The sequence below is a fragment of the Protopterus annectens genome, chromosome 16.part0, assembly GCF_019279795.1.
Source record: "Protopterus annectens isolate FY-2018-M chromosome 16.part0, PAN1.0, whole genome shotgun sequence".
Taxonomy (NCBI): domain Eukaryota; kingdom Metazoa; phylum Chordata; order Ceratodontiformes; family Protopteridae; genus Protopterus; species Protopterus annectens.
Window position 1 is genome coordinate 788,896,372 of NC_056750.1, and position 12,933 is coordinate 788,909,304.

Sequence of the window (12,933 nt, forward strand, 5' to 3'; positions counted from 1 at the left end):
CTACATAACCACTTAACAATAACCCCTATCACAAAATGTATTCCATCCTTCCAGAACGTAGAACTTCTTATAGCAACCCTACAAATAAACAACTGCAAAAAACTAACAATTGCAGTGCTATACATCCCATCAGAACAAAGCATCCCTATATTAGAAGACCTTCTTGCTTGGATGACCCAACCAACGAAACCATTATTCTAGGTGATACTAACATTAACTGGAATGACCTAATCTTTGATTCCCCCATACTTAGTATCAACCTACACTGGTACACCCAGCTTAATACTAACCCCACACAAGTACACAATAACCCATGAAACTCAACCTTAGATTGAATCCTAGTCACAGACCCTCATAAATACAAACATACCAGTACCCTGCACAATATCCTAAGTGATCACTCACTGGTATACACCTATAGAGCTCAAATCCATGATAAAAACACCCATACCTATAATACATTTAGAAATCTAGCTAGACTCAATCAACATATTTTCAATAACATGTTAAAATCTATCGACTGGACCCCTCTAAAAATATTACCACTGGAAGAAGCTGTGAGCCACTTTAGCTCAGTTTTCTTATATACCCTTAACGGTCCAGCTCCCATCCGAATCAAAAGGGCTAAACAAAATCACGCACCAAGCAACTACTACTCTCTAGAGACTGTTCCTGGAAAGACTGGCACAAAAATAGAAATGAAACCACCCATCTTAAATACAGACAGCTAAGAAATTTAGCCAAAAAACAAGTAATCGCAGATAAAAAAATAATAATTCTCACAGCAATTACTTAACCAAACAAGCAACCGACAGAAATTCTGGAAACCCGTTTCCTCCCTTTTTAACCCTAGACCCCACCATAACCCCTCTCCAGTCCTAGACAAAAATACAGATGAAATAGCCCATATTTTCCACTCCCTCTTCTTTAATAGTATACTTAGCCTTATACGTCAGCCACCAACTAACACTCTGTCCAGCACCTCTGATAATCTAGACCCATTACATATAGCTCAGACTAACCCCCCTACAACCAGTTCTTTTTCTCGTAATACTGTTCCCACTTTACTTGTGCACAAACATTTTAAAAAGTTAAAACCTTGCTCACTATCTGTAGATAACCTTCCCTCAGAGTACCTAAAACTTGCAACTGACGCAATATCTTACCCTGTTAGTATCTCATTAATAGATCTGTCACAGAATCCAGTTTTCCCAACTTATGTAAAAAATCTATCATAACCCCTCTGCACAAAGGTGGCAACATCAACAAACTCTCTAACTACCAATGCATATCAATTCTCTCTCTTCTATCTAAACTTTTAGAGAAATGTATTCACACACAGCTTATGAAACATCTAACTAATAACAACCTCCTTACACCAACTCAACATGGCTTCCATCCAACACATTGTATCACCACTGTTCTCCTTTCCTCCACAGACATTGTGAACAAAGCCCTTGACTCTGGCGAAATAACACCATTACTTCTGTTAGACCTATCAAAAGCTTTTGACAGTGTCTCTCCTTTGAACAATACTTAGTGCAATTAAAAAAATACTTTAAACTCGGCAGATTATACAGACACAAACTTTACATGGATAAACCTACTAAAATGGCACTTGCCAATACCCTCTTGCTCCCATCTCTCTTCTATGGAGCTCCATCTTTACCAGCCTCCACCAATCTCACAAAAACAAACTCCAAGCATGCTACCATAAAATTGCCAAATTTGAAACTGGTTTACCATATCGTTCACATCACTGTCTAGCTGTTAAGGAACTTAACTAGCTAGAGTTCAAACAATACCTCTATTCCACCCAACTAACTCTAACACATAAACTAATTTACGCACCAGTTAGCTGCCCTGCCCTTCCGAATATCCTTCAACCCTACTTGCCACTCTGAAATCTACTATCCACCAACAAACAACTTGTAACCATTGGGAAACCTAATAAAAGAGCTGGACATAGCCTGTACTCCTATGCCATAGCTAGGATTTGGAATGCCCTTCCCCCAGAAATCACCCTGTTAGACTTATTAAATGCATTCAAAATATCACTAAAGAAATATTTTATCAACAACCACATCTGTCCCTGTACCCAAAACTATAGGCCAGCATAAACAAATACTTATAGTTCTTCTTATCCTCCCTTATCTTTTTATTATCTTTTGTACCTCCATCCTCCTACTACCATATCTCTTTCATCACTCTTTATCTCTTACATCTCCATCCCCCACTTCCATTCACATCATACTTCCATTCGGGTCTATATTATGAAGCTGAACGATAAAAAGAGCTAACACTCTTTTTATCGACCACTAAAAGTCAAAAGCACTGAATGCTGAACACAAGGAACAGCAATTTTTTTTCCCAGGGAAAAAAATTACTGGGCTATTTTTGAGACTTTGCCATTTCCTCCACTGTGGTGCGATCTTGGAGTTGGTGGGTTTGGGGCCGAAGCCCCTCATTTTATTTTGTGTTTGGATTTGTTTTTTTTTTTTGAAGAACAGCTATTTTTTTTCCCTGGGGAAAAAAAAACGCTGTTCCATGTGTTCGACGTTTACTGATTTTGGTTTTTAGTGTTCGGTAAAAGAGCATTCACTCTTTTTATCATTCGACATTGTGATATAGATGCTTCCATTCACACCATCATTCTCTACCTCCAAACAAATATTGCACCTTTACTTACTATACTTCCACCCGTAATCTCATCATGTCGAATGTACCATATATAGTGTATATATTATTATTTGTCTTTTATATTATCATGCTTATAGCAACCTACCAACTATATGTTGTTGTATGAATTAACTCATTTAATGTATTTTTGTTAAAATTTTGCTCTGTATGTTCATTTGGTATGTCATATTTGTGGTGCTTTTCTCCTTGGGCCTCCACTAAAAATGAGTTTATTACCCAGTGGACTTTCCTGGTTAACAAATGTCAGTAAATAAATAAATAGATAAATAAATAAATACATAAATAATGGATCAGGTATTTGAAGCTTGCTTTTTTGTATTTTGATTTCAGATATGAAGTATGTTTTTTAAATAAATTTAAATATATTTCTGTTGTGTCAACTTGTAGTTGCTGAGTTTTGTCACACTTCTATGAGGATATGGTTGCATCATCTGCAACCACATAGCAATAAAGAAATCAAACAGGTGAAATGCTAAGAGATGTGCCAACCACAAGGGCTGGCACCCCCTATACTGTCATTTTCTGTGTGTTGTCTGGGTGGCATTATCACTCAGCTGCAAGCAGCATATCCAATTCATGCAATATGTCCACATTTAACATAATTGTGTTGCACAGATATTTTTCTGTTGGGCGTATCCCAGATGTATACTACTGGATAAGTACTTAGGCATAAAATGCCAGGGGAAAAATGCAGAAAAGCAGCAAGGCACCCTTATACAATGACATTATTTGCAGCAAAAAAAAATTAGTCACTTTTCTTAAGTAATGTCCTTGTATAAGCGTGCCTTGCTGCTTTTTTGCATTTTTCCCCGGTATCCTGGGACTTCCCTGATGTACTGCACATGCACATTCCCACACTTACGCAGTACATTAGTGCTGTGCAAAGAAGGCAATGGAGAAAGGAAGATCTCCATTGCTTTTTTGTTTGTTTGTTTTTAATTAAAAAAAAAAAAAGAAACCAGGAGACTTTCAACATATGGCAGAGATGGGGCAGAGCAAAAAAGGACAATCAAGTATGATTCTTTAGTTTTGCATAGCATACCTGATCACCTTTTCATTTTTGTCTGTCCTGTATTTCTGTCATTGGTTTGAAGTTTTCGTTTTTGGTAAGTTTTTTCTTTTTTTAAATAAAACAAAGTGATCCTTGATCTATAATATAGTAATGCTAAAAACTTGAATAAACTAATATAACCAAAACAACACAAAATGAAAAAAAACCCCTTGCTTTCATTCTATTCATTAGTAAATGGAACGTCATCTGATGAAGAAAAGTGGTTATTAATTCTCAGTTTTGGTGTTGGATGCATCTTTCTTTCTTTCAGCAATAGTCTTTTTGTTTTGTGTTGTTTTAATACAATATTGCCAAAATAAAAGTAAAATTTTCATAGCATATATTAATTGAAGAAAGTCCGGGCATCTGGACTTTTTTCCATTGGTGTATGCTCGATTTACAATAGGCACACTGGTTGGACTGACCAATCAGTGTGCTTGTTTTCCAATGTTAATGGCCAGTCATTGTATAATAAAATAGAAATTGTAACACATTTATGAAATGCAGCTAAACGTAGTATGCTTATGTAACAGTTTGGAATTTTCAATACACAAGGGAGAGATTTTTGATCCCTTTAATGTTGTAAGCTGTTTAACAATGTTCATTCTATAGTCTTCCACACTTTTCTAACATTCCCTTAAAATTTCTGTTTTTGACCCTATTACTATAATTTCTTCCATGCCTCCAAGTGATGATGCACAGATCTACAGAGTGTATGTTAGGCAGTCAGGGGTCCAAATCCATGGAGGTCTACCTTGAAGCAATATACTAAAATATCTGTATCATGTACAAATAAAGTACAATGTAAGTATGTAAGGTAACCTACTGCATGTATGTGACAGCCTCCATGGCTGTATCTTCTCATGTAGTATGTGCACATTGCCATTGCACTGCCAGAATTAGTTTAATCCCCTGATGGCTGGTATGTCATTTTCTAATATTCAATTTTCAATTTTCAATTTTCAATATTCTTCTAATATTTTCCTGAGATGTGTGTTTGCAGATCCTTTCTGTTGAAGTTCTTCTGTGACTTCACTTGATAATGCATTGCTCTCGAGCGTGTCATTGCCAAGGGGTGTAATTTTGGTTCCATGCTGTCATGTGTTCTGTTCCACTAAAAGGTGTTTTTCACTCACCTTTTCTATGACATATTTTCCTGAAGTAGAGACTGTCATTGCCAAAGGCATGGATTTGTATTCAATTAGTTGTAATTTTGTTGTCTTGCTGTCATATGTTCCATTTCCCTGAAAGTTTTTTTTTCACTCAATGTTTCAAATATTGTCTGTGTATGGTTTCACTTTACAATCTCGAAATACTGAAATATTGAAATTCAGTATTTTGCAACTGTAAAGCCGAAAACTTCAAAACACGAAACCCCAAAAGCACAAAATTTAAAATTCCAACTGCCCACATACACACTCCGCACAAAAACAATCACACATACACCTTCCTCCCTGCACTACAAACTAACACAACAAAACAAACACATGCGCAGACCCTACATTTAAGCAGGGGGCAAGCCCCCCTGCACCCCCACTACTTAAATATACTAACTCCGAGGTCACACTAAACTCACAAACACACAAAAATCACCACTACACATTGTACACTCCCCCTGCACAAACACACATCACATATGTACAAATACCATCACTCTCAACACTTACACACTCACAATCTTACCTACCTACCTACCCTAACCCACACCTCAAAACTCCAAACACACTCACATACACTAAAATCCCTACCAAACCCCCTAGAAAAACATCACTTACCTGAATCTCCAGCTACATTCACATACCAGACCACACATTATGAACACAGGGAATCCCACGTCATGTATGTGCCTCCACAACCGCAGATTTGACATTTCCACAGTTGGCATTTCCACATTCGGCATTCTGCACTTTCATTCAAGTGCAGTTTTGACACTTTGGACTTGAGCTACTGAATTGTGATATTTCAGTAGTTCAATATTCTGAAGTGTAATCCTGTGTACAGATCATCAGTGTATTAGGCACAGGCTTACTTCCATTCATGACACACATCTTATCTCTTCTTGCTGTCTTGTGTTCATTTCCCTTGAAAGTAAACATTCCAATAATCAATGTGTAAGTTAGGAGGGGAAGATTGGAACTTTGTAATCTAATTTATTTCTAGAGATTTCTGTCACTGTTGAACTATGAATTTGGGGGATGTGAGCTCCTCAAACACTTCTATACAGAATGACATGCCTTCTGTTGTACTGCCTGCTTGCTTTCCCTTTTCATCTCTGTCTGTCCTATACTGCCATTTCCAACATGTGGTATGGTCAAAAAAATATGTAGATGTGCCACGAATGAGCATATGATCTGAAATAATTTTTCTGCATATATGCAACTACAGTGTCCATGTACTGAGTGGAGATTTCAAATTCCCTTGTAATTATATGTTGTTTTACAAATTTTCGGTTTGCAGTCTGGACCTGTGCTACAATTCCATGATGTGTGTGTTTTATGACATGTTTACACTAACTGCTGCAATGCCTCACCCTGTCAGTAAACTGTGGATATAATGCCATGTGACCTGAACTGATGGATTGACTCACATCAGGGTTACATATATTCTGCATTTAATGACATTCAACAGTGTAGTTCAGGACCACTGTTAATATGTTGATGTTGTAAGGACTATTTCAGGTTGGTACATCATGTTACTTTATTGTATCGCACCTGTCCTGTATATGCTTCACATTCTTCAAAACTCATATATTATCATAGCAGATTCATTGCTCTGCTTTTCTGACAATTGTTTTATTCCTCGACTGCCTTAGCACTTTATTCTGTCCATCCCTGTGGATTATTTTAGTATAGTGTAACCACTACTCCTCCTTTAGCCATTAATGATACTTTCCCTTCCATCACACATTTCTCTCTCTATATATGTTGCTCTTTATTACATTAACATTATACAACTGTGTGTGCACACTCACACTGACTACCTGGGGTGCTTCTGCACCATCATTTTTTACCTCAGCAGCTTGCACTTCAGTGCGCCAAGAAGTGGTTAACTACATTCTAGCCATGGGTCATTGCAGACTCCTTGTCATGTGCACTGGCATGGCTGCATGCGTATATGATTAGCATTGCTACTCATCAAACACTCATTGACAATACTGCTGGCTTGTCAGAGATTGTCAATAAGATGTTTATGAATCCCCAGGAATATATACAGTCCTAGAATTATCAGAATGGGAGACTATGATTTGCCTGAACAGGTTTTCTGCAAACTACAGCAGCATATTAACATACAGAGGTTAATCATTTACACCACTGATGTCATAGCCACCATGTGTGTCATTTTCCTCAAGCTGACTGACTATCTGTACAAATTGTAGGCTGATTATCTATACCAGCAGGTGCAAGCTGTTCTGTGGGGTCGCCATCAGTGATCTGTCTGATTGGCTGTATTAGATGCAGCATCATAGTATATGTCTGCATCTAATGAGTCAAACAAAACAGAAGACATAAATAAGCAAAAACTGTATAGTCAGAGCTCTGACAATGTGATTAGATCATCATAAATAAAATACTAAATAGCAATAAGTTAAACTAAAACTGGTCGATGATGAAGTATTGTACATGAAAATGCTTATTACTAGTTTTAATTTAACTTAATGCTGTTTATAATATACATTTTAATAAAGCTTTTGGAATTTGAAATATATTATTTTTGCTGTATTTACATTATCACTATGAGTGAAGTTATACCCAATAGTCAAATTATCTTAATTTATTTCACTGTGATAAATGACATAACAGCTAAAGTAAAGGTACCTGATACATAACCAATTACCATGTTCTGTGCTTTAGTTTTTATGTGCTGGATGTTCACATCATCATCATCTATAGCTGTGCACAAACAATAATTTTATTTGGCACAGTGTCCTGAATATCATATGACAATTGGATGGGTAACAGGAAATTCATCCCTGATTTGACACCTCTGTCTCTAATGAACACGGGCAGCCTGTAAATAGTTCATCTCCCAGGCCCCTGCTTACCCTTATCAATGGTCAATAAAAAAAAAAAGCAATGTATTGATAAAACCTTAATATACAAAGCTTTCAGGTAACACAAACCCTTCCTCAGTGCTAAAAACTATGCAGTAACATCATGTTTAAATAGTAAAAATAAAAAACACAACCAGTAGGAGGATATGCCCTTTATATGCTGATTGTGTAATTTTAGAGATAGTATGTATATATAATTAGCCTGGAATGTGTGCGCAAAAAACTCTTTATTTTGTATTGCATGTGCTGATGATTAGCCTCGGAGCACACACTGTAGAATGTCAATGTGTTTTTGTCAATGTAAGTGTATTAACATTAAGCACTTCAAAATTTCTGTGGCTCAACTATTAATAGTGTGTGTGTGTGTGTGTGTGTGTGTGTGTGTGTGTGTATGTGTGTGTGTATATATATATATATATATATATATATATATATATATATATACATATATATATATATATTTGTGTATCTGGGGAACATTAATATAGTTGACTGTCTGTATAATCAACAGCTATTTTGTTGACATACTTTAGTCAGCAGAACAGATGATCAACATTTTTGTGTTCATAGGTTCATGGCAATAACAATTCCGTGGCTATTTCTTCCCACACTATTTACTTCCCTGGAACCCTGTCTAGCAGGGCAACTGACGTGATCCCTGGGGTGAATTTCCTTTCTCCCTTTCAATCATCAAGGTACCTTTTGAAGAGGGCCAAAGAGGTGCTCTGCTTGACATGTATGGGCAGTCTACTCCAGAGTCTGGGGAGTCTCTGGGTCAGGAACCTATCCCTCCAGCATGTTTTGTTTATTGTGATGACAAGGTTTAGATCCCTGGAGCGTGTGGTTCTGAGGGATTGGGATTTCCTTAAGTGTAGCATGTCCAACAGCTCTGGGTTTGACATGGCCTTGTATGTTAAGCAGAGATTGCCTCTGCTTAGACGATATGTGACAGTATAGCTGGAGTTTTTTAAGGCGATCAGCATAGGGCATCTACTTTAGGCCTATGATTCTTTTAGTGAGGTATTTCTGCGGCCTTTCCAGTTGTTGCAGATGTCCTGAGAGGTACATACCAAATGCGGCATTGTATTCTATAATGAGTCTAATGAGGGATGAGTACAGTGGGACAATGACCTCCATTTTTCTGGATGAAAAGCCCTTAGAGATGAGGTATGCCATATAGAAGGATTTCCTGACTGTTGTGGTGATGTGGTTATCGAAGGTGAGACCACTGTCCACCTGTGTCCCTAAGTCTCTTATCACATTTTCAGTGTTTAGTGTACTGCCACCTATGTGATAATTCACGGGTACATATTTTTTCCCAAAGGAGATAACTATACATTTCTTGGCATTGAGTTTGAGCCCATGGCTCTGGCACCAAGCATCTGTTTCTGTAAGGCCCTTTTGTAGAGTATCCACATCATTTGGGGATTCAATAATGGTTCCCAGTTTGGAATCATCTGCAAACTTTGTTAGCCAGAGTCCCTTAGTGTTGGCCTGTACTTCAGAGAAGTAGATGCCAAACAAGAGCCGTCCCAGGACTGAACCCTGAAGTACTCCACTTGCCACTTGTCTGGAGATGGATTTGGAGCCGACTTCTTTTACAGCATGGGTTCTGTCAGTAAGCCAGTTGGCAAACCATCGAGTGATGTAGGGATTAATGCCCAGCTTAGTAAGTCTATCTATGATTCCAGAGTGGGGGATGATATCAAAGACCTTGGCGAGATCCAGATAGGCTGTGTGGACCACCTTACCCTTGCCACAGCTCTGGAGACTGATTTGAAGAAGTCAGTCAGGTTCAGGAGACAAGATCAGCCCTTCACGAACCCAAACTGGGTGGAGTCCAGTGTTTGAAGGTTGCCAATGTCTTTGTTTATAAGTTCCATGATAATGCATTCCATGGCCTTGCAGATCAGGCTCATCAGACTGATGGGGCGATAGTTCCCAGGGTCCAAGGTGGATCTCCCCTTGTGGAGTGGGATAGCAGTAGCTGTGTGCCACTCAGTGGGCATGAAGCCTGAAGTGACGCTATGATTAAACATGACACTTAGGTGAGGTGCCAGTTCATTTTGTAGTTCATGTAGTATACAGCCCGGATTGTCATCTGGTCCCATGGATGCTGTATTCTGAGCTTTGGAGAGTGCGATTTTTAGCTGTGTGGCCATTATTACCAAAATTTTGCAATCTTCTGGTATTGAGACTGGCCATTTAGGGGGTGAGAGGGGGATGAAGCTGGCACTGAATTGATCTGCCAGGATATTGACAACATCCTTGGGATCAGTATATTTAATGCCATTCTGTTGTAGCTCAGAGCAGTTCTGAGCATTGCCATTTAGATGCTTGACATAGTTATAGAATGCCTTGTGGTTGTCTTTGGAATCTTTGGCAATTTTATTTTCATAACTAGCTTTGAAGGATTTTATGAGGGATCTCAGCTTCTTACTGTGGTTGGTAAGGGAGTTTTTTGCATCCTGGGATTTTCCTCTTTTCTGCAAAAGTTTCTTCCTTTTGTTGTAAAGTTTGTTTATGGCAGGGGACCACCAGATTGGCTTCCTTTTTTTGGAGGAGAGCATCTTGGTTCTATTTGGGATGGCACAATTCATGCATGAGTGGATGTGCTTGTACAGCGACTTAGTGTAGGATTCAGCAGTCGAACTTTCAGTTCCCGTCTGCATGAGTTTCATGAAGTTTGTCACTTGTGACTTGAGTAGCATGAAGTTGGCTTTGGAGAGGTTTTTTATGGAGGTTTCCTTACTGGGGGGTGGGGGTGGGATGTGGATGTTAAGGGTGATTAGCTTATGGTCAGACCTGACCAACAAGGGGGTGACCATAGGTGTGGAGCATCAATTTTCTATGTTGGTAATGACCAGGTCTAGGATATTGGAGCCCCTCATGGGACTATGGATTAGTTGAGCCAGGGCATTGGAATTTATGAATTGCAAGAACCGTTGGGCAAAGGTGTTGGTGCACGAGTAGTTTTCCCAGTTAATGGCAGGGTACTTGAAATCACCCAGTATTAGGGTGTTTGCTTGTATCTTAATATTTTCCAATATGTTTAGAAAGGTGTAGTGAGAATCTTGGGGCATGGTGTGGGATCTGTAGCAAGCTACAATTTGGATTGCAGTCTTACCTAGTGTTAGTTGCACCTGGAGAATTTCAGACGCATTGTGTTGGGCAACTAGCCTGGTGGTGTGAATATCCTTGGTGAATATGGACACTCCTCCATCTTTAGTGTTTCGGTCCTGGTTTGGTGGCCAAAAAGTGTGGTAAGAGTTGTAGCATGGTATTGCAGGGTTGCTGTCTGGAGCCTTGAACCAGGTCTCAGTTACCACACAGATATCGATGTTCTCCATTTTTAGGAGTGCCTCGAGAGAGTGCATTTTGAGGTTTAGACTTCTAGCATTGAGTAGCATTACCTTCAGAATTTACATGCTTGTACCTGTTACGGTGGTGGTTATGTCCTTTGAACTTTGCCTAAAAAAGGCACTATAGGGGTGGTAAGAGCCTTAGCCAGTAACCTGAATCCAAGGGGTGACAGGTGCAGACCATCTCTGGCAAAGCATCATAGTCTGTCGATCATGTCGTCCCAGGCCGACAGATACTGGATCCCCTTTGAATAACACCAGAAGCTTAGCCAATTGTTGAAGTCAATCATTTTGTCCTTATATTGTGGTATCATTCTGGGCAAAGGCAAGATGCTACTCAGGGCTAGGGTCATACCTGCCTGGGCCACATGATCCGTGAGTTCTTCCATGTCTCTTTTCATGCAGTCCAGTGTGATTGCTACATTTCTCGGGTTGGGGTCTATGCCCTTTCCTTGGTATTGTGTGATCTTGGAGTTGGAATGTATAATTAGCAGGAGGTATAGATGGGTCCAGGAGGGCTTGGCCCCTACAAAAAACATTGTTTTCAAGTTGCATGCTCCGAGGTTATAACTTAGAGCATGCATAGTGCCTTGTCATCCCTATTTTTTCATTATTTTGTGGTGACATTAATGATGTCGCTTTATGTGTGCAAATGTGTATGTATGTGTGTATATATATATATATATATATATATATATATATATATATATATATTCCTCTATATATTTGCATATTTTATACACACACACACACACACACACACACACACACACACACACACACACACACACACACGTATATGTATGTGAATGAGTATAACAGCATTAATGGAGTGCCACATTCATTGACACTCATTTGAGTTAAACCCATCATAAACCACTAGTGGTGACAATAAAATCCACTTAAGCACTACCTATTGCAAAAGGAAATCAAATACTTTTCTTTTATGATCTCTGACAACCCTCACCAGAATAATATGGTTTAATTCCCAAATGACAGTTAACACTGTTCATTTCATGTCTATGACTTTAATAGTCAGAGGTGTAGATAGCTATCCTTGCACTCAGTGCTATCCCCTGATATGGTGTAACACACACACACACACACACACACACACACACACACACACACACACACACACACACACACACACACACACACACACACACACACACACACACACACACACACACACACACACACACACACACACACACACACACACACACACACACACACACACACACACACACACACATGCACAAAGATTAGTAGCAAGCAGATGCTACAGTTTATGCCACACATGGAGTGCTACAGTGCTTCAGTTCTGACTGCAAATGCAATTTCAGCATTCATTTTTGAATGCCAGTAATGCAAGACTGATTAAGATCTGCAGATCTTGCCCACTTACATTTTGCACCTGGGGTGGCTACCCCACACTGTTTGTGTCTCTGCTAATGTTACCTAAGTAAAGGGCTTTTTCTGCATTTGAATGTATTTGTAATTTGACTCCTCAATGAAGTAAGCATTTACTATTGATTAACAAAACAAAATCTAAACCTTTCTATATCTAATTCTATACACGGTACAGAAACATTTCATATTTTCCTAAAAATTAACATTTTCTAATTAAATTAATTTCACTGCATCTCAAACATACACTGCACAAATACTGATCTTACTTTCAGTCCTACTGCAGAATAAACCTAAATAATACCTTATACAATTCAGTACCCTAGATAAATACATTTTTATTTTGATTTACCTAA